At 38.7% G+C, this 22,039-nt stretch overlaps 1 protein-coding gene across 7 annotated transcripts in view; it reads left to right on the top strand.

The window, feature by feature from the left end:
- PLAG1 (PLAG1 zinc finger) overlaps positions 1–22,039 on the top strand; it is a 65,872-nt gene that overhangs the window by 13,099 nt on the left and 30,734 nt on the right. For 4 of the 7 annotated variants that reach the window (XR_015715784.1, XR_001602840.2, XR_001602839.2 and 1 more), the window contains exon 1: positions 11,905–20,478. The gene's annotated coding sequence lies outside the window, so the exon portion shown is untranslated. Of the gene's footprint in view, positions 1–11,904; positions 20,479–22,039 lie in introns of those variants that run through there. The other 3 variants (XM_016207730.2, XM_016207733.2, XM_087825385.1) reach the window with 3 other exon arrangements.

The raw sequence follows: 22,039 nt of genomic DNA, 5'->3' as shown, positions 1-22,039 counted from the left end.
AGCCAGGAACAACGTAGGGCAGGCGCTTCCAGACCCTGTCAGAGAGCCACCCTGCTGGACCATCTTGTGCCCTATTTGGGGACAGCCAGTCCAGACTGTGGTTAGAACTCCTGAGCATCACATGGGTCACCCTTTGCAGGCTGGCTGTCTCCTCAGGTTTCCTCTTCTCCCATGACTTGTTTTTTCATGTGGTTAAAGGGCAAAGCCACCCCCTCCCTCAGGTATGGCACCCTGAGAGTATAGCTCCCTGGGACTAGTGACTTATCTACTCACACCTCCCTCACCCTCTCCGTCCCCTGCTCTTTTGGAGCTCTGAGGCTGTGTATCTGAGACCTGTCCCCAGCCTGCCTGTCTCTGGGTTGGGGTGGCACCTTTGTGCTTGCACAGCTATCTCCATTCACTGCTCTGGGATACTGTCCCCATCCTGTGCATGTTCAGCTATATTACTGGGCTGAGCCCTGGTCTTCTCCCTTCTTTCTCTCTCTGAAACCAAGCCCATAGTTTATATCTGGGGAAGAGAGCTCTGTTCTCAGGGGCATACTGGAGGGTCACCTGTGGCAGAGGGAAGCTGGCAGAAGTCTGTGTGATTAGTCCCCCAAGAGGGTGTCCCAGCAGAGTGTCAAGGAGAGGCATGGCAGGCAGCACTGAGCCCTATATAGAGGTCAGCAAGAAGAGGCGTGGGTGGGCCCTCAGTCAGTCTCCTCGTAAGTATGAAGTGAAGACAGCAAGGCTAGGAGGTGGGGGGTGGCTTGTCTCATCCTGCTGCCCCCACCCACCCTGTATCTACCTCTCTTCATGGCTTGAGCCTTCCTCAACAGGTATAGACAGACCCCCCTCAGCACCGCCGGGAAATGAACCCTCACCCACAGCAAGCCTTTCAGGGCTGCTGTGGAGACAATATGCATCCCCCAAAGAAAGACACAGATAGATGTGTGTATGGGGGGATAGCCTGAGCACCCAGGGCCAAGGGAGATCCAGAATTGCAGAGACAGAAATACAGACACACAGACCTAAACACAGAGGGGGTGGGAGACACATATGCCAGGAGACTATATGTATGTATGTGTAAATGAGTGTTTCTATTTCAGGAGAGAGAGAGCAGGAAAAAGACATACAGAGGGAGGAGAGAGAAAAGTACACCCAGCTCATTACCAGAGAGGGGAAAGAAAGACAGACAACTCTGTGCTTGCCTCTCCCCTGCCTGGGGGAGGACACGGAAGTAGGGAAGGGCACTTACTCCCACCGGTGGGCTCAGGGGAGAGAGTGATACTCATCTAGAAGGTCGAAGAAGGTGAGAGGTGGAAGAGAGACAGACTCCACAATGGGGAAAAACACACACACCCAGAAGGTAGGAGGAGAGTCATACTCACACCAGGACGTGAAGGGAGACATACTCACACTGGGGGTTGAAGAGAGAGACACATTGACTCTAGGCACACTAGAATGGGGGGAGAGAGGCACACTCATTCCTAGAAGGAGCTAGTCACACACACAGACATCCAGAGGGTGGGAGAGTCAGCCCCCTAGAGTAGGGGGAGACACCACATATGTACACCCTCAGCAGGAGAGAGACAAACTCCCAGACAGGAAGAGAAGGACTCACACACACACACACTGGTGATGAAACACATACACACCTAGGGATCTGCAAATGCAAGTTCCCAGAGGGGGAGAGGGGAGAGAGATATACACACCCCCAGTTAGGAAAACAAGACAACAGAGAAATTCAGAAAGGAGTTGGCACAGGTGAGTGCACACACACAAAACCAGACAGCGTGGGTGAGAGAGACACACAGACACCTGCAGAAGAAGGTGCACAGACACCTGACACACCAAGAGGGGAAAGGGAGGCCAACTTACAGAGGGAGGGAGAGAGGGAATCCCACACAGAGGAGAGACCTGGGTCAAGCGAAAGAAAGCATACAGGGCAGTGAGAGACACACAGCTCAGGCCGCACCCTTGGCGTTTGCGCTGTCACATAAGGGAGTCGGGGTGGGAAACACTCAACACTCGCAGTGCTCCTCAGTCCCACGAGTAACATGTCCTCTGCTGATGCCTCCACTGGATTTTTCACAGAATCTTTAATGGAGGTTATGGCCTGATCACGGAATACCTTAAACTCTGGTTTCTCCTCTTCAAGTCACAGACCCCACACAGGTCACACCCTATTCCTTTTGCCCTAATTAAAATACTAAAAGTTGTTATACATCCACATAAAACTTTTTTTCTGAGTATAATGTACATTTTCATCACGACCGTCTTAAGGGTAGATTTAAGAATCCTTTGGTTCACTTGCACCATAGGTTCATCTGAAACACTAACACGTGATCCCACCCTGCCCTTGGCCCCTGAGCTTAGGATTCTCTTTTCCCACTTCTCGCCAGACAGTGTCCTCTCAGGCCTGCCTCAGTGGTTCTTCTCTCTCTGAGAGCCCTGTTTTAGTGCCTGTGTTCCAGCCCTGAGCACACAGCCTGCTATGACTTATTGTAGGGGATGTCCTCTCTCCCATCCACAGGACTAGTTCTTATTTATCTTGATATCACCCTTCACCTTCACACAGCAAGCGCTAGGGAAGGTTTGTGAGACTTCAGCCTCCTGAGCTGTAATAGTTAAAGGAGAGTCATTGGTGCCATCTTCTCACCTACCCAGAGCTGCGTGGGGCTGGCTCCTTCTTGCTGGCACTGTCTCCTGTGCCCCCACAAGAAGCCAGGCTCTTGAGCTCCAGGCGCCCTTACTTCCTTGGAGTTGGGCTGAGAACACTTCAGGCTGGAGGAGCTGCACACACTTTCTCCAGCTGCTGGGAACGAACTTCCAGACACCCTCAGCCACCCTCAGACCCTGAAGCTGGTGCCTGCTCCTTGGCTCCACTGCTGCCCTGCTGCCAGCCTCTCTGACCGCCTGTTTCCTGCATATTCTTATGCTTGTGCTGCTCGCTGCCCATCACTGGCTATCCAAGGGGACTGGTTAGCTTCTGCAGGGTGCTGTTACTGACCCCTGGGGAGTTATCTCACCTCTCTGGAATAGCAGTATTACCTGACATTATGAAGAGCTTACCCTGTGACTCCCTTAATTCTCCTGACAACTAACTCCATCAGGTAGGTACTGTGCTTATCCCCCATTCACAGAGGAAGGAAATGCGGCTCAGAGAAGTTATGTAACTAAGTATTAAATGAGATGATGCATGAAAAAAATTTCAGCCTAGAACCTGGTTCATATAAGTGCTCATATGATTTTTGTTTTTTAAACAACTTTGTCCACTCTGAAATTCTAGCTAATAATGACGATGGTAATAGCTCTCTCATAGGACTAGTATCTCTTAAGAGTCTAATAGTCTATTAATAGATTAATGTTAGACTATTAATATTTTTATTTATAGTCTCAATATTTAATAGACTAGAAATATGTAATATTTATGTTCTAATAATTAATACTAATCTATTAATAGCTAATAGTCAAATAGAGATTCTTAGGATCTATAATAGACATTAGGTAAGTTTGCCCCAAGTTCACTGAGAAAATTGAGTCTATCAGATATGCCCTATCAGCAGTCTGTTTCCTGACCCCCAACCTTATTTGCACCCTAACCTCTTATTTTTTTAGCTGCTGAGAAGCTCTATGCTGCTGCCCAAGATGCACCATCTATTTTATTGTCCCATTGAATATGGAATTGTGTTCACCCCATTGGCTCCTTTTCTTCAGCCAGTGGAGATATTCAAAATTCTCTAAGCCAACGAAGGAAAAAAGGGGACAACTGTAATACTTTCAACAATAAAGATTAAACCCATTTAAAGGGGGAAAAAGGTTCTCTCCAAGCCAAAATGGTTGACACCCTTCACTTGACTCTGCTACCTCCACCCAGCCATCCTCTTTCTCCTACAGACCTTTAAGAATCTTTACCTCCTCACCTAAACCTCGAGAGTTTGGGCAATCTTTGTCTGTCTGTCTCCCCCGCCCCTCCCCCGTCAAATCACCAAGTTCAGCAAATGCCTTCCCCTCCTGCGTGGTCTGTTTGGGGCCCTTCCACTCTGATGCGCCCGTTGCCTCCATGAGCACCACATTCACCCCCCTTGCCACAGCCTGACACAACCTGATCTTGCTACGCTAATTTATCCCCCACCCTCATTAGAGGTAAAAATTACCCAGTCGTCGTATACTAAATGATTGCTTGAAAGCCTAAATGTGAAAACCATCTCCCAAAGCATTCTAGAACATCCTTTATATAATTCTAAGGCTGCGACTACTAAGGATATTGTTACTGTGTTACTTTTGCACCCGCTCATACCCTAAGAAGTAACTGCCTGGCTTCAGGAGAGTAGCATAGATCAGTTGTTTGGTCTGTGACCTTTGTGGCAGGGTCAGGGTTTCAGAAATGATCATGCGCATTCCCTGGATCACAGAAGTTGTAAGCATCATAAACTGCACATAAGTAATTTCAGACTTTGTTATTATCAACCAGTTTTTATTAAGCACCCATAGTTTGTAGTGTATCACATCTAGGGTTACTGTGTAGGTTAAGTGTTTCTGTGACAGTACAGCTTCCTTGGTTTTCCTCCTACTCAGTAGTGTTCCTTCTACCCTTCTACTGACTACCCTCTTCTGGTAGAGTGGTAGAGTTCCTCCTTTTGCCCCTCTCCACACTCCTTCCCCAAAACACCTGTGTATTGTGAGTTGTCCCTCCCGCCTCTCTCCCACAGGCCATCTTCCCTTCTGGTCCTTACCTTGCTCTTTAAAACCTGTGCTGCTTCTCCCTTGACTGTTAAATAAGCTGCCATTCAACGTCTTCACGTTATTAGCTGTAACTTAACATTAATGCTGATCACTGTGGTCTGCGCTGCTTATACAACAGTTATCCCCCACAACAACCCTGTAGGGTCTAATTATCTCACTTTTCAACTGAGGAAACACCAGCTGAAAAAAAGGTAAGTGTAAGTCATTTACCCAAGGCCACACAGCTAGTCCATGGGACACCTGTAATTACCAGGCAAGGTTGTTTCCACAAACAAAACTACCTTTTTCCTCTCCTGTTCAGCTTCCTAAAGCAGAGGCCCTTTCTCATTGCCCTAGTCGGCTCCCAGCCTTGCCTTCCTATAGCGTCCTTTCCCACTCCTTTCCTGAAGGCACTGTGGGGTCCAGTCAAGGAAGTAATAACTGCCCCTCCTGCAGTCCACACACTAGCAGGCCCTGCCCTTTCTGGGCTGCTCCTTCCCTCCGCTACACTCCACATCTTACCCTCTTTCCTTGGTTCAGCTGGCTCTTCTTCCCCAAATTCTCATCTCAGAGCTTGAAAGAATCTTTTCTTTCTGTGAATTCCCATTGCACCTCATCTATACTTTATTGCATTTTCTACCTTCTACATTGTGTTATGAGTAATTATACAAGTATCCTCTGGGATACCTCCCCTACTAGATTACACACTCTTTGATGGTACAACTAGTCACTGATAAATCTTTCTGTTTTCCATGATATATTGATAGTTAAATTAAATAATAGAGATTTATTTATCTGAAACTTTGTTTTTACAGCCCATTCCAAGAGCCTCTGTGCAGGTAGTGGGATTATACTGTTATGTTGAGGAAGACGAACTTTCTAGATACGACCACCAGATGGCACAGTGACTGCAGCGTCCTGCTGTCTGTGAGGGTTGGCTAAGTCAAGAAAGAACAAGATGTTCTTGATTGCTGAGCACTCTAGGGAAATACAGAAGAATTTTCAAATTTAAAGTATTCAGTAAATTCCTAATTATTCACAAAAGTAATCAAGTAGGTTGGGCAGCTGTTTTCTTCCACAGATCCATTTGTCCAACAGAGTGGAAAGCTTCCCTCCTTCCCTCTTCAATTCCTCCTCCTGTTCATTCAACAAATATTTGAGTAACTCTTTTGTGCATCCACTGTTCTAGATGTTAGGGATATAGAAATGGATAATAAAAGGCAATATGTTTAGAAATATTTCTTCTGCAAGGGATGAGCAAGTGTGTAAAAATAGTACACACATGATCATTTAGAAACATCAAAAATCCCACATTGCTTGTTTAAAAACTATGAGAAGTTACTGTCTATTAGAGCAGCCCCTTTGTGGTATAAGTCTTAGTTGGGTACTCACGTTTTTGCAGTATTGGCTCCCCACTTCCTCCCTGTGCCTTCCCTCTATACCTAATCCGTCCCCCAGCCTGACTCTGCACATCAGGATTCAGTTCCCCACTCCCCTTGCCAACCTTTGCTTCAGTTTCAGGATTGAGGGTGGGGGATTAATTTGAGAGACAATGTGAAAGAGATGGTCCCACGTTGTAGAATACATTGTGGAGTTTTGGTGTGCTTATGTACTTCAGCAGAGTACTTTTCAAAAAAATTTGTAGCTGTTTTCTCTGATTTTTAGTAATACTATTTTCAAAGGTGCATTATAATCTTTTACCACAGTTAAGCCACAAGCAGAGGTCAGTCTGTCCCTGGATGGTCAATAATCACACATTTCCCAAATTACCGTTCCATTCAACATGCAAAAATGACTTCTGACTCCACATAGATCGGTTTTATTTTAGGTGTGATTTGGGATTATCTAAGACTGTGAGCACCATAAAACTTCAGGTACGCCCTATTTGGTCACAGATGAGAACAGAAGTATACCGCTTCAGCAAATATGCTTTTAATATAAGTCTCACATAACATATGACTGCAAGGTCATCTTCACATAGAGTAGTCTCATTGTTTGTTCTTCAAAGATTCTGTTGGCTATGATTCTATATAAAAGCCTGTGCCAGGGAAAAACAAAACAAAACAACGTATTTTTAAGTACACATTAGGCCATGTGGGGGCAGCACTTATTTCTGAGTAGCACACCAAACACAATAGCTGCATTTTGAGCCCTCAGAACTATGCTAGAGATTTGATGTACGTAGCCTTGTTTGTTGTTGCAGTAATGCAAGGTAAGTATTCCTGTTCTTCAGAGAAAAATGCTGAAGAGAAATCAAACTGTCCAAAGTTACACTGATAGTAAGGGTCAGTCAGGCAGAATTCAAACTCACTTTTGATTCCCAAAAGCAAGTCCTTGCCTGTGCACCGGTGTTCCCTTTACTGCTCTCCACTCTGTGAAGTGGTGTCAGGATTTTTATTTCGCAGCCCTCTCCAAGTCAGAGTTTTAAAGGAGCAATGTAAAGATGATTGCCAGAACTGTACTGGTGAAGATTATGGAAAGACTTTCTCTCTGTGACACATCTTCCCAAAGTTGGGGCAGGGGGAGCAAACCTGAGGGTGTACCCTGCAGTGGAGAAGGAGCTGCCCCAGGTCCTGGCTGGAGCTTCAAGAAAGAGGACCCTGAGGCCTCAAATTGATGGATTTAAACCCCTTTTTGTTAATTACCTGTCAGCAAATGCTGCAAAGGCTTGAGTTTATAATTGAGGAAGGTCAAATTTCTTCTAAAAAATGCTAACCAAAATAAAAATTGAAAGACAGATCACCACTTAATTCTGCTTCATAAATCAACAAAGGCACACAGAGATTGGTTGTTTTCTAATAATCTAAAAACAGCTAAAAATGGGAGTAGGGGAGCAAGTAGCACAGGCACCTACATTTAGGATAATTTGTAAATTATCAGAATTATTTTAAATTTGTCAGCCCTTGGTAACATGACTCATACAAGGCTACTCCACCCCTCTCCAGTCTTATAGCTCCATTCTCTCACTTTTGGCTCCAAAAATAACAGATTGAAGTTACCCAGACCCACCATACAGTTTCTGACTAACCCTGCCTAGAATACCTGCCCATGCTTGGCTAACACTCTTGACTGGAGTGTTACTTTGGTTATTTTTTTAATCAATGGCAGGCCTACCAATTACCATGACACTTCTTTCTTTTTAAGGCTGCCAATGATTAACATATTTAAAAGGTCTATATAGAGGCTGAATTGAGACACTTCAGTGGGTACTTCCTTTGGTATTTGATAAATGGAACTTAGAACTATTTATTATCTGCAGGTCTCAGTTCCAGTTAGAGTGTATTCCTGGAGCACTTAAATCATGTGTATGATGTGCCAGTCTGTAAAGCAACAGATGAACTGCACTGGCTTCCTCCAAGGGCGACAGCTGAGAATGTGGCTCTAAAAACTGCCTAGAGAAAGGATTTGAAAAGACATTTCTCCATAGAAGATATAAAAATGGCCAATAAGCACATGAAAAAATGATGAACATCATTAGTTATTAGAGAAATGCGTATCAAAATCAGCGAAATACTATTCCACACTCACTGGGGTAGCTATAATTTTTTTAAAGACAGACATTAACAAGTGTTAGCAAAGATCTTGAGAAATTGTAACACACTTCTGGTAAAAATGTAGGTTGGTGCAGCTGCTTTGGGGGACAGTTTGGCGTTTCCTCAAGAGGCTAAACAAAGTTACTCTATGGCCCAGCAACTCCACTCCCATATATGTACCCAAGAGAAATAAAAACATCTATCTATACAAAAACTTTTGCACAAATGTGCATAGCAGCATTATTCATAACAGCCAAAATGTAGAAACAAATGTCCATCAACTGACAAAGAAAATGTGTTATATCCAAAAATAAAAATAAAAACTGCCCAGACGTGTATCCTTTCTAGTAAGGTTTGAATGTGACTCTTAGTTTAAGTCCAAATTCCTCATCTTTTTTCCCTCCCCTGAATGGGAAGGAAAGATTTTAGTCATTTTGAGTCATTGCCCTGATAAAGGATTTTAGTTTGTCAGTTCACAGAAAGTTGTTTTGGGGTTATTTTGCAAACTTAAGTAAATTCATATTTGTTTTTCATCCTTCTTAATTTTAAGTTTTTCTCGATATGAAAAATGTGCCTTTTGTAACTTCCTGAGTTATAATTGATATTCAATAAACTGCACACATTTAAAGTGTGTAATTTACCAAGCTGCGGCATACGTCTACATTCCTGGAACTATCACCATAACCAGCATAATAAATGTAGCCATCACTCCCAGAAGCTTGCGCGCATGTTTTGTGAATGATCACGCCCCATCCCCAGATAACCACTGACCTTCCTGTCACTACAGATTAGCTTGCATTTCCTAGAATTTTATATAACTGGAATCACATAGTCCTTTTTGGGGGGTCTGACTTCTTCCATTCAGCATAATTATTTTGAGGTTCATTTATATATGTTACTGTGTATATCAAAAGTTCATTTTTTTTATTGCTAATTAATAGTTTATTATCTGATTCTTCTATAATTCGTTTATCCATTCATGCATTGATGGACGTTGGGTTGTATGTAGTTTTTGACTATTGCAAATAAAACTGCTATAACTATTCATATACAAGTCTTTGTATATGGCTTTCATACCTCATGGGTAAATAATAGATGTGAGATGGCTGTGCCACATGGTACGCACAGGTTTAACTTGTTAAAAAACTGCTGAACTAAAGTGATTGAACCATTTTTACGTTCTCTCCAGTGGTGTATGGTTTCATTTGCTTCACATCTTCACCAGCACTTGATGCTGTCAGATGGTCAGTCTTTTTCATTTTAGTCATTCTAGTGGGGAGATAGCGGTATCTTATTGTGGTATTAATTTGCATTTCCCTAATGATGATAATGCTGAGCATCTTTGCATGTAGTTATTTGCCATCCATTTATCTTAAGATGTCTATTCAAATATTTTAGCCATTTTTTAATTGGGTTTTCTTATCATTGTGTTTTGGAAGTTATCTCTTCTGGATACAGGTTCTGGATCGGATATATGCTTTTCTTCTAGTGGCTTGGTTTTTTTTTCATTCTCTTAACATTGTCTTTTGAAGAGCAGTTTTGAAATTTAATGAAGTTTAATTTATCAATTTGTTGTTTTATGGGTTGTGCTTTTAGAGTTGTGGCCAAGAAATTTTTGCTAACTCAGTATCACAAGATTTTTGTCTGTTTCCTTCAACAATGTTTTATGGTGTTAGGTTGTACATTTATGTCTATGATTCACTTAGTGTTACGTTTGTATATGGTGTGAGGTATACATAGATCCAAGTTCTTTTTTTTTTTTTTTTATGGACAACAAACTTTTCTAGCACTGTTTTTGAAAAACTATGCTTTTTGGTAAAATATTTTTTTCTAATTATAAAAGCAACACATTTGTAAAATACAGAAGAATATAAAGCCTGTATCTTGCTAATTTTTATTTATTTATAACTTATGCAAGTACATTTAAGTGCATTGGTGGGGGTGGGTATATTCTGTGTTCTCCATTTCAAAAATTTACAATTATATCAGTGTTTTCCCATGTGATTTTATTAAATTTATTATTTTTAATGGCTACATAGTTAATATATTTTACCTCTTTTATTAGACAATCAGTTTTTATTATTAAAATATACTTTGAACACATACTTAAATCTTTGTTTCTCATCATTTTTCTTTGTAGCTTAAATTTGTAGAAATGAATTATCAAGTCAACATACGTGAACATTTAAAGGCTTTGATTACTTATTTCCAAAGTGTATTCCAGATAAGTTTCAACAGTTTACATTTCCACCAAGAATAACTAATAATTTAATTCTTTATGGCAAGTTTCATTTTGTGAAACCGTCCAGGGTGCCCCTGGACACCCCCTCTCGTTCTCCACACGGTCGTCTACTCTTCCTCTGGTCCACAGGCCGAGTTCCTTGCCCTTCCTCATTCTTACAGATATGACCCTTTTACTGGGCACTGGTGAAGTTAAGCAAACTCCTTGCATCCCTTGCCCGTTTTACAAAAACCTTACCAGGATGAATATGCATCTCTCCTAGGTCATAAAGAAGCCCCTTTTCTTATCTGAGATAAAAATCTCTTCCTTTCCTCCCATTTTGCCTTGTCTCCCAAAATGCTCCATTTTCTTCCCGGCCCCTTCATCCTCAGCACGAAAGCCTTCATTTGTCTTTCCCCTGGCATCCTGAGTTCGCCTTTAGCCACCACCCTACCTTTTTTCTTCTCTTTCTGTGCAAAGCTCTTTGGAAGAAAGCATACTCTTGCTGGAAGTCAAACTTCCTTGTCACTCAACTAGCTGTCCTCACTTAGGGGTTTCTCCCTTCCGTTTTCTCACTTCCCCCCATCCCACCCACTGTGCTCTTTCTTGCTGAGGTTTGGCGTCTTCATGCCTAAATGTTGAATTCCATACACAAATTGCAGAATGGTTCTATAACTCTTAGCAGCTTTATCTTGTGGATTTGGCCACCTTTTTCTTTCTTTTCCCTTGAATCCCTTTCTCTGCCCCCGCCCCCCTTTAAAGTACCTGGCTTCTTTTTATAGTGGCAGTCATTAGGCTCCAACATGAGTTATCCGGTTATTTGGTTCGAATCATTCTGTAGAGTAAGCTATACGACTGTCTTTTCTACCTTCCTCTTATCTCCTTTGTTAATATTGTCAGTGGCCTTTCTTCTAGGAAATGCTTGTTTTGCTGGGTTTTGCCTCTGCTTTGGACTAATTACTCCAGCACCCATCCCCTGTATCTCATTCAAACAAACATTCCCTGTAACCTTTTCCTCTCCCCTTCTCACTCCCCCCCTCCCCAAGTTCTTGTTCCTAGTGCTTTTGACCCATGCATTGTTTCACAGTTGCCCCACTTCTCATCATTAGTACACGAGTGTTCAATATGCTGGACATTTGGGCTTCAGTGCACCTTTCTCATTTGAATCCTTGCAATGGCTAATGTCTGTGGTACACTCCAGCCAGAGGGTCATCTTAGAATCTATAGTAATCTAGTAATCTGCAGTTTTAACTTACAAGTTTCGATGACTAACTGCCATGTCCCCCATACACGTTTCCTCCTCTCCTCCTTTCTTTATTGTATATTCTTCAAGGCAAAAATCCATAGTATTCTTTTCCTCTTCTGACCTTCTATGGTACTTGTTTATACCATATAATGTTTTTGCTATTGATTTGTCACTTTAATAGTGCCTTATGGCAGTTTCTATTTAACAGTCATAATGCTTAACTTGACATTAGGTATCTATCCTGCCGCTACAACTAGCTTGTATGCTCCTAGAGAAGAGGAGCCATGTCTGTTTGCATACCCACTAATTCAGATTGGTGCCGTGTATACGAGGGTTGGTAATATTTTCTACATCATTGTCAGGTGTTTATCTAAATAAAGTGGTAGCCATGTATAACTGAGCATTGAGTTTCTGGCTTAGGGAAATGAAGCAGATGATCCCTGCATAGAGTGCCTGCCATTCCTTTTCTCTCTTGGCTATTGCGCATAGAGGTAGGTCTTCACTACCTGCACCCGCAGAACAGAGCTGAGAATCCAAAACTGTGATTACTTCAGAATACATTTGGGGTTTTCTTTGTGTGTTGTTGAAGATGGACTTTCCGCCTGTGAATGCACTTTAAGATGAGTACTGTCTCCTCATGAAGAGTTATGTCCATGTCCTTATCTGCACTCGTGGTTTGCACCCTTTCCTGGGAACAGATGCCTAAGGGACACACTCCTCAGGAAACCAGAATCTACATCTCAGAAGGTTTTTCCCAAGACTGTTATAAAGAAAATAGTGATGTTTAGAATATAAGTGAAAAAATAGCAATTTTGAGAAATAGCAGTAGACTTCAAATAAAAATATGAACAGTTTAGATAACTTAATTGTGACTCGGGGAAAATATGTTAATATAGGGATACTGATTTATTTACTTTTCACTTTTCAATGTACTGTAAATATTTTGTTTTACCTTTGTTTCTAACAAGATTTAAGATAGATTTTCCAATAAAGATAAAATATAATGAATATGAATAAGTGATAATGAAAAAAAAACAATTTGGTTCATATGCCATTGACCAGATTTGGTCTGACTTTTGGAATTTAAAACTAACTCTTCTTTTCTTTTTAGGTTGCCTCTTGGTGCTGCTTTGGCCGTATTTGGCACCCAGAATGCTTCATTCTGTCATGGTCTATTAATAAGGTTACCTTGCTAGAGTTTGGAGCAGGGGCTCAGGTAGGTGGCTTTTATCATTATATGGCATGGCTTTCAAAGTGATCAATCACTCCAGTTTCTAAATAACATAAGATAAAATATTAAAGCTTTGAAAAGCATGCCACATAATAAGCATGCCACTTACTGTCTTAAGGTCTGTCTATACATATTGTGTGCAGTAGGACTTCATTAATAGTTACAGTCTGATGGAAGGATTGGAATACTGACAAGGAACAGTCTTCCTTACTCTGCACAAAATGCATAACTGCTTAAATAAGAACTTATTTAATCATGTCCTCAAATAGCCCACAGGTGAACTCTTAAGCTCTTCTTTCTCAGGACCCTGCTCAGAGTAATTATCCCATGTTACCACTATATCTCTTTCTGTCTACTGGGAAAGATCTGCTTATCTATAAGCAGGTGGGGAGGAAGGCTAGCTTTGCTTGCCGGGATGGGGCAGGTACTAAAACAAGGAGCTCAGTGGGTCAACAGCAGTTTGTTAGCGCTTGTTGGAAAGAGGACATACACAGGCATCTAGATTTCCCAGCCTGTAGATGCAGCTCAGTGGCACAGAATCTAGGTGTAGCAATACTTGGAAATAAATGCACATGGATTTCACTTCAGGTAAGTCTGTCAGCAGGGCCTCCAGACACAGGATTGAGGTTTAGAGGCCAGGACTGTCAGCCCTAGGGTGGGAAGAGTGGTAAAAACAAAGATGGCTGTGACAAGTGCCAGAGGATGGGCTCAAACTCTACCGACGGTAGGCAGGGCCTCACAGTCTACATGAATAGAGCTTTATAATCAAATAAAAGGTACATTGATTAACCTGATTAAAACTCTCTAATCACAGCATTCTATGGAGATTAAGTATAAAATCAACTTAGCATAACTTTTTTGGTCACTTGTATATTATAAATATTTTTTAAATGTATGAAAAGATGTTAATGGTTTTTTAGTGTTTCAAGTTACAGATATTTTTTTTCTTTTTCTACTTCATTGTAGTTTTTAAACTTGTTTTAACGAAGCTGGTTTTTTGGCAGCCAGGAAAAGAAAAAAGTTTTATTTCTTTTACTTAGTCAACTACATTTACATAGATTTTCTCTCTTGATTTCTCTTGTATATGCAATCAGTCAAAGGTTTTCTCTGATATTTTCAATGTCCTCCTCACATTTTAATTCACATGAACACGTCCTCTTTAAAGATTTTGAATTTGACTTTGTCCCTTTTTCCGTCCCATAAAACTTCATTGGCTATTTCCAAATGGTAAATTGTTATCAGTAGAGGTGACATGTGCTTAAGGAGATATGAAACAGAACATTTGAAAACACAAATGTTCTGAAAAATGCCGACCAACTAAGTGCTGCCCAGTGTGTTTCTGTGCTTGTCAGGATGCCTGCAGGCCTCTGAGCAGCATGTGCCCATCTCCCTAGTTTCTGACATCCACTGACAGAAACAGGACAGACTCCAGGTGGTCGTGATGCTCCCCTGAATTTCCACCCCTCTGTCAAAACAAACATTTCATTCTGTGAGGTTTGTCTTCTAAGCTTGCATTAAACCAGCTTGAGATTCCAGGAACCCCAAAATGTGTTTACCTGCTTGTTTGGTTCCTAAAATTCTTTTAAGGGACTATAGTTATGTTCAACAGATATTTATCAAATGTCTACTGCATGCCAGGTCCCTGACCAGGTGCTGGGGATATAAAGATGAATAGTAGTCTCCCTGCAGGTGAATTTACAATCCTGCAGGAGAGACAGGGGATTTCAAGAAGAGCTTTACAGTCCGTATTTTAGAGGTAAAAGGCTCAGAGAGGTAAAGTTCTGAAGTTCATTCTTGCTCAAGTAAAATTAAAATTGGTCAAAGAATATGATTGTCAAATCTCTTCTACTTGTGACAGCTGGAGGAATGCATGGGTCCTCTGCAAGTGGAACAGGGAGTAGCCACCCCTGACTTGACAATTTTGCATAGAACTGACCCATTTGCCTTCAATTATGTGGAAATAAATACAGGTGGTTGTCTCCACAGTGATTTTGTCCTGGACAGCCACATAGGCATAACTCGGGGAGGACAGAGTCATGGCATGTATGGCGCCTTCCCAGGATGTGGGTTCTGCTTCCATTGGATTGTTTAGTGCTACTAAAGATTTTCCACACACACTTAACATTCATACCTCATGTATAGCATAGCACAAGCCTATATTTAAAGTGCACTTTACTTTGAGATGGCTTAAAACTAATTCTCTGCATGAGCTTTTATAATTAAGGAAAACCGTCTTTCCTCATTACTTTGTCTTAATGTGTATTATTTCTGCCTTTTCATTTGAATTTATAGACAGATTCAGTATGAGTGCTTGGAGAGTTCTAACATGAAACCTGGATTATGCTGTATTTGTAATTTTAATAGCATTAGACAGTTAACCATAAATGAATGGAGACATGTCCTCCAAGTGTTTAGGGTTCTTCAGTGTGAACATGTTTATAGTTGGTATTAAGCATTTTTATTGTAGCCCCAGCAATTTAAGGGGTCAGTGGTACTAAAAATAAAAACAAGTCTGCAATTTGGAAACTACGCAACTTTCAGATTGAGATGATTTGTGAGCTGCATACTTTATAATCCTAGCCAGAGCACTAATATTTTGGAAATGCTTTATACGAAAAAACAAAAACAACAACAACAACAAAAAACAGACAAAACCAGGAAAACTTCTAAAAAATGGTTTAAGTTTTCATTAAGCAGTCCTAGTTTGTATAAAGATATAATTGCGACTTATTGCTCTCTCATACATCATTGCTTCCCTCTTGCACCATTTGTCTTTCATTTCTTGTTTGCAAATACTAACTGCCCTATGTGAAGAAAATGAAAACACCCCTGATGTACCACTCATCTGTATTTTTTCATTTTATTTTGATAAGAATATACAACCAAAGGGGGGAAATCCCCCACGTAGTGGTTAAAATGAAATGCTAACTTCTAAGTTATAGACCTTTAAAAGAGAGTTTCTAAAAGGAAAGAAACCTTTTTAGCCTAAACATTTTTGCTCTATAAAATAATTAACCAAGGAAAATATTTCTGAATTGGAAGATAAAATTTATTTAAATACTCCATCATCATCAGAGTGTTCATTCTCTCTGGGCACTCAACAAAACCATACCCAGGTTTAAGGTGGCCCCAAAAGGAACATCCTAATTTACAGATAAGAAAACTGACATTAGATTTTGTTGGTTCTGCTTTGGTGGAATTCATTGATTTTTTTTTCCCCTGTTGGTTCTTAAAATCAAATGCTTCTGCTATTTTCCTTCACTTCTCTGTTTGCTTTTTATTTGTATATTAGATATAAGGCTTTCTAAATATCAGTTAAGGCTAAATTTTAATGGTAAATTTCAAAAGGGTTATCTTAGATGTGCATTTTAATGAATTGCTCAAACGTTGAAAATATCAAATACAGCAATTCAAAGAAGGCACCCCTGTTTTTAATTAATTTTAGTTAACTAGGACACCCACTATAGGAAACTAAGTGCTGAATTTTCAGTATTCCAAGTATAAGATGAGTTAGCTTCAGCTTTGGCGGGTCAGGCGCAGACCCAGTGCTTTGCTCTGTCTCCTGCTTTGCAGTGGGCACTCCAGCTCCTTTCTCTTCTCCTCTTGAGACATCAGCAGCCCTGTCTAACCAGCTAATCATCCAGCCATCCTTCATGCTCCATGCCAGGCATGGATGCAGGGACTAGGCATGTTTTCACTTCAGAAATTTTTATTTGGAATGGGAACCAAATTGATATTATCTTCTTGTACTAATTGATTCCTTAGCAATAAGATCAATGAGAGAAGGCTTGTTTTCTGAAACAAAACAAATATTTTTAGACAGCTCTTATTACAGTTGCTATTGTTTCAATCTAAGACTTTACAAAGCTAAGTTTCAAAAATGCCTTTCTAGTGGCATTTAGTTTGTTGAACCAAATTGCAGCCATACTGTTTTATTTTTTACTTGAACATAGATGTGTATATTCTATCCTGGGTCCACTATAGTGACTGAGCAAGACTATATTTCATTTGCTGGAAAACACTTGCCCTCCTTTAATTATTTGCATTCATTCACCAAAAATTTTACTTTTATGAGAAACAGCAGTGAATAAAACTGGCACAGCTCCTGCCCCAGTGCTGCCTACAATCTATTTTTAATTCTAAGATATTTTACAGTTACAAGATATTTTTTTCCTTTTATTCTTTAATAAGTAATTTTACAGTCCTGCAAAAATTGAGTACTGTAAAAATTTCCACATTACTATATAGGATCAAAAAAATATTTCTAAGTATGCTGTTGCTCTTCAATTATATTATCTTGTTAATAATCTATTTCACATTATTCAAAGCTTTATTGTGTCTTACATATGTAAATTAAAGTATTAACTACTGGTAAGTTTCCTTTTGCTACCTACTTATTTACTCTATATGAAAAACATGTTTCAAGCAAATGTTGACATTTTCTGAATTGTTTTCTAATGGTGTTTTATGATTAGCATAAAGGAGACTAAAGCTTTGATTATGAATGACATTTGCCCTTAATTAGCAAAGTATATGTTTGACTTTTAACATAAATATGAAGGAATTATTGATGCAGGTAAGTGTTGTAAAAATTCACAGCTAGTAGAGAATGACTTTCAGAACTGTGGCATTTTAAGTATAGAAACAGTTTCAATAGACGTCTCTTCCTTTGCCAGCATCCTCATAGGAATTTGTTTTAGTAGACCCTTTATGTGTGATTCATTTTCACTTGTTATTTTTCTGTGAGTCACTGTTTTAAAATGTAAAACATGGAAGATAAGCCTGTGCACACACAATATCCCCTTTAATTATTATTTTTATGTATGCAAAGTTGCCCTAGGAATAAATGCCTGTCCTGGTATCAGCAAAAGCTAGAAGGGTATTCTGAAGTGCTGTTTCATCTTAGGGTAGTTTGAAATGGTTATATGTACAGTTTCTACCTTGTTTCACAATTCTTCAGATCAAGCTAAGGTGAACTTTAATAATTTGAAAAGCATAGTAACCAATGTTTAATATGTAAAAAGAAAGAGTACGAATTTTGTTGTGCACTTTTCAGAAGAGTAGTCACTGTTTTCCTTTTTAAATGTTTTTTAATCCTATAAAAGAATACACAAATAATTTTAGTTGACATTTTAGTTATAGGTTTATATAAATGCACACTATATTTTTTTATGTTTATTATACTAAGCCAAATAATAATGAACTCTAACCAGCTCCTAGTTTCTTTTGTTTAGAGAAATAATTAGCAGTCCTTTGAAATTATTTGGCCACTTATAAGAACTCAAAATAGTTAGGTCAAATTTAGGGAAGTTATCGTAATATTGGAATTATGTTTTGTGATAAAATGAATGAAAATGATCGCTTTATTTGTGATTTCATTTCAGACTATAAAATATGTAACAGGTAATTTAGACCTGTAATATTTCAACTCAAGATGTTTAATTTTAAAGTATATTGAAATACTTCTACTCTGAAGGATTTTTATAAATGCCAATGGACAGTAAGCATAAATAAAATTTTTATGAATGTATTTGAGATGCAGTAAAAATTATGTTGGTCAGGAAAAGAAGAAAGAATATATGATTTGTTGTTTACTAGTCAACTTTGGTTTTAGATTTTTTCCTACCCAAATCACTACCCATTAGACAATTATACTAGTCATTATTTTGACTGTTACTTATATTATTTAAAATTTACTTTGCAAACTGTCTTTATTAAAAGAAGCCTTTTAAATCGTAAATGTATTTTCCTTGGGGGATCATATTGGCAGCTCTGATAGAGAAGATAGGCACTACCTCCTGTTCTTGTTTTTTAAGTGGAATGACAGAATTTATCTACTTGCAAATGGGTTTGCCAACTTGCTCTTTTAGATTGCATTAGAATAAGAGTGAAACAGGAGTTTTAGGGCATAAGCCCCTGTTTAACCACAAATACGCTGTCAAGATGTTCAGCTTCTCTGGGCCTGTCACCTTAAAATGGCAGTGATGATAAATGTGTCCACCTCTCAGATCCATTGAATTCCAGGGAGGTAATAGAGATGGAAACGCTCTACACTTGTAAGGTATTTATATTATTTAAATAACAGAATACACAAAACAGACTCATATTCTTAATTACTCTACCAAACACTCAGTATGTGCCCTGGGCAAGTAAGTATTTACAAAGTTAATTTTATTTCGCAGTTTTGATGTGCAGAATTCAGCTCTTCCATTTATGCATGTCCTTGCTTTACAAAAGAATGGAGCTTTTGCTTTAACTTTTTAAATATCTTTTATTAGTCTAAATTTTTACTTTTCTTGTCTTAAACCATGAGAATAATGCTGCTTTCAAATACACCCTTAGTATTTTTGTAATGATGCTTGAATGTGCTCTATTAAATATTTTACTTACACATCATCAAATTCTTTAAATACATGAAAATTTGATTTCAAGGGAAATTAATTAGATTTGTGTTTAGAACATTAAGTAATATTTTCATTTATTCTGTCATTTGGTGAATCCTTATTGTATTTTAGCTATTTGATTTATATTATCCCTCTCGAGTTCCTTTAATCATGATTCTGAACATTCATCTCTAAAATACTCAGTTTACTAAGCTCTCTGTGCCCTGTACTCTCTCTAATAGATCATTCCAGTTTTTTCTGCCTGTGAGCACTATTTTCACACTTACTTGTACAATCAAAAATTATTAACAGTTTTTTTTGTATACGTGGTCTTAGTCTCCTGAAGATCATGCTGCTAATAGGCATTTTTAAGATATTTTAAGATTTTTAGCAGTGAACTCTTAAAACCAGATGATGCTTTCTTCCTGATATCCACTTCTTCTATAGCAAACCTATATTTAAATTCCCTTGCATGCTTTTGAAATATGAAGAGCACAGAGTTATTGCTACATTTCAGCAATCCTTGCAGCATTCAGAGAGATAAATTGACAGGTATTGCAGGTAACAAGCCCAATTGCACAAGCATGTGCAGTGTGGGCATGTGAGGTGCTGTCATCAGGAGGCTGCTGTTCTTTGGTGACGTTCCATATGCATTCCAAGAGAGAACTGAGTTTTTCTCTTCCATAATATTAAGCTTAATAAAACTTTGATCCATTTGATTTACAAATAATAACTCTAATATCCATTTCTCTCAGTAGGCAAGTTAGATTTAAAAAGTTAAATTAAATTTGGGAAAGAAGTAGGGAGTCATTCAGCATCACAAAATGCCATTTATGTAGGTAATACTATTTTACTCTTTGTTTCTGCATTTATTTGGTCGTGTAAATGTGCTTAGAACTAATAAATTTGCAATTGGTGAAAATTAATGCATGACTTGTCAGCAGAGTATGGAATGTAAGCATGTGCCATGAAATTGCAATTCTTTTATTCTTTATTTTCCGTCATTTACATATTGGTTCCGTTTAGAGTGTAGTACATTCTTATTTTTTGTTTCATAGATTGGCCAAAATGGGAAGGACTGGATTCTGCTCTCTTCCACGAAGAGTCAGTGGGACTGGCTAAGATCAAGGTCTGAGGCTTTTTCCATCTGTCATCAGGTATGCATTGAACAAAAATCACTACAGTTCTATGCATGTATCTTTAAAGTAATTGATTGATATGCATATTATAAATGTGGACTTTTATTTGATATTGAGCTCATAGCCTTATATTTATCCTGTAGTGTTAAATGCAACAGTAACTAATTTGAGCTTTGTAATATATTGAGATAAAAAGATATTATTAGCCATGAAAAAATTTCAGCTGGTCTTAGAAAAGTGTAATATTTGAAATCTGCAATTCTTCATTGCTCAGTATGTACATCCAAAGATAACAATTAATTTGTTACTCCATGTTGAGTATCACCAATTTTTATATAATTAAATGTTTGTATATTGTTTCATGGTGTACTTTTTATAATTTTTTCAATAACTTAGAAGTTATCATTTTTCTCAACTGGAATTCTCTGTCTGTTATGGTTGGATCTCATAACACAATGACAGATATGACCAGTCTTTGAAATATTTTCAGATATTAGTTATATACAGGGATTTAGATTCTTTGCATTGTCTTGATTTTATAGTTGAAAAATGTATTAGCTTGTTTCCTACAACGTTCTAAATAACTGCATGAAAGCATCATATTAGGAAATCAGAGAGTCAAAATTGCTTTTTTCCCCCTGCTTTGGGAGATTGCTTTATACCAGTTTACAGTGTCATTACTGGTTACAGCAGAATAACTTTAGATATTTCTGAGAGAGGCAGAGAAGGTATGTCCTGAATGAGAATATAACAGGAAAAGAACAAGTCCTTGAGATTCCAAACCCAGTCTTCAACCAGAGGGCACATACTGGATTAGCATTAGTAACGTCAGTTGCATTATTATATTATGTTCATGTCACTTTTAAGCTGCAGTGAAGACTTAGACAATCTGAACAGCATGAAGAAAGGCCTTGCCTGTGTTTGCCTACTGATGAAAAAGTATACATGAACCAAACACTGATTAACTTACCCATAAGCTTTACATTTTAATCATGAGTGGATAATTACTCTATTTTACCTGTTTAGTGACACCTCTACATTAAAATACAATAGGATCTGTTGTAATATACACTTAATTTTACAAAAATGTAGGTTAAATTTACAACCTCTTCAAAAATATAACTGTAATCTGAGGTCAGTGTCATACCTCTAGCTTGTAAAGACAAGTGTGAGTCTTGTGCCAAAGACAAGTGATGTGAAGGAATTTATTTTCTTTTTTTTTGAATATATAATAGGATTAAAAAATCCAATTGATTAATAGTTGATAACAGTAATTTAGCCATACTCAGTTTTCAGTTTAAAAATCAGATCTTTTTAAAAGAGGTTATAGGTATTTTCATTTCTATGTCTTTTTTTAAATTTCTCTTTATTGTTGAAAGTATTACAAATGTCCATTTTTCCCCCATTGACACCCCCTTCACCCTACTCCTGCCCCCCCCCCCAAGTCCTTCACTGCACTATCATTTCTGTGTTTCTTAAAAGTATATTGCTAGACTAACATTCATGAACCTCAAGGAATCATTGAATTCTTTTATGTCAGTTGAATCTTTGGGGGTTTGGTTTCTTACTCTGAGAAATA

This window comes from Miniopterus natalensis, chromosome 16 (genome assembly GCF_054644295.1).
Source record: "Miniopterus natalensis isolate mMinNat1 chromosome 16, mMinNat1.hap1, whole genome shotgun sequence".
Taxonomy (NCBI): domain Eukaryota; kingdom Metazoa; phylum Chordata; class Mammalia; order Chiroptera; family Miniopteridae; genus Miniopterus; species Miniopterus natalensis.
The sequence above is the reverse complement of the archived record's forward strand: the minus strand, read 5'-3'. Positions and strand labels throughout refer to the sequence as shown.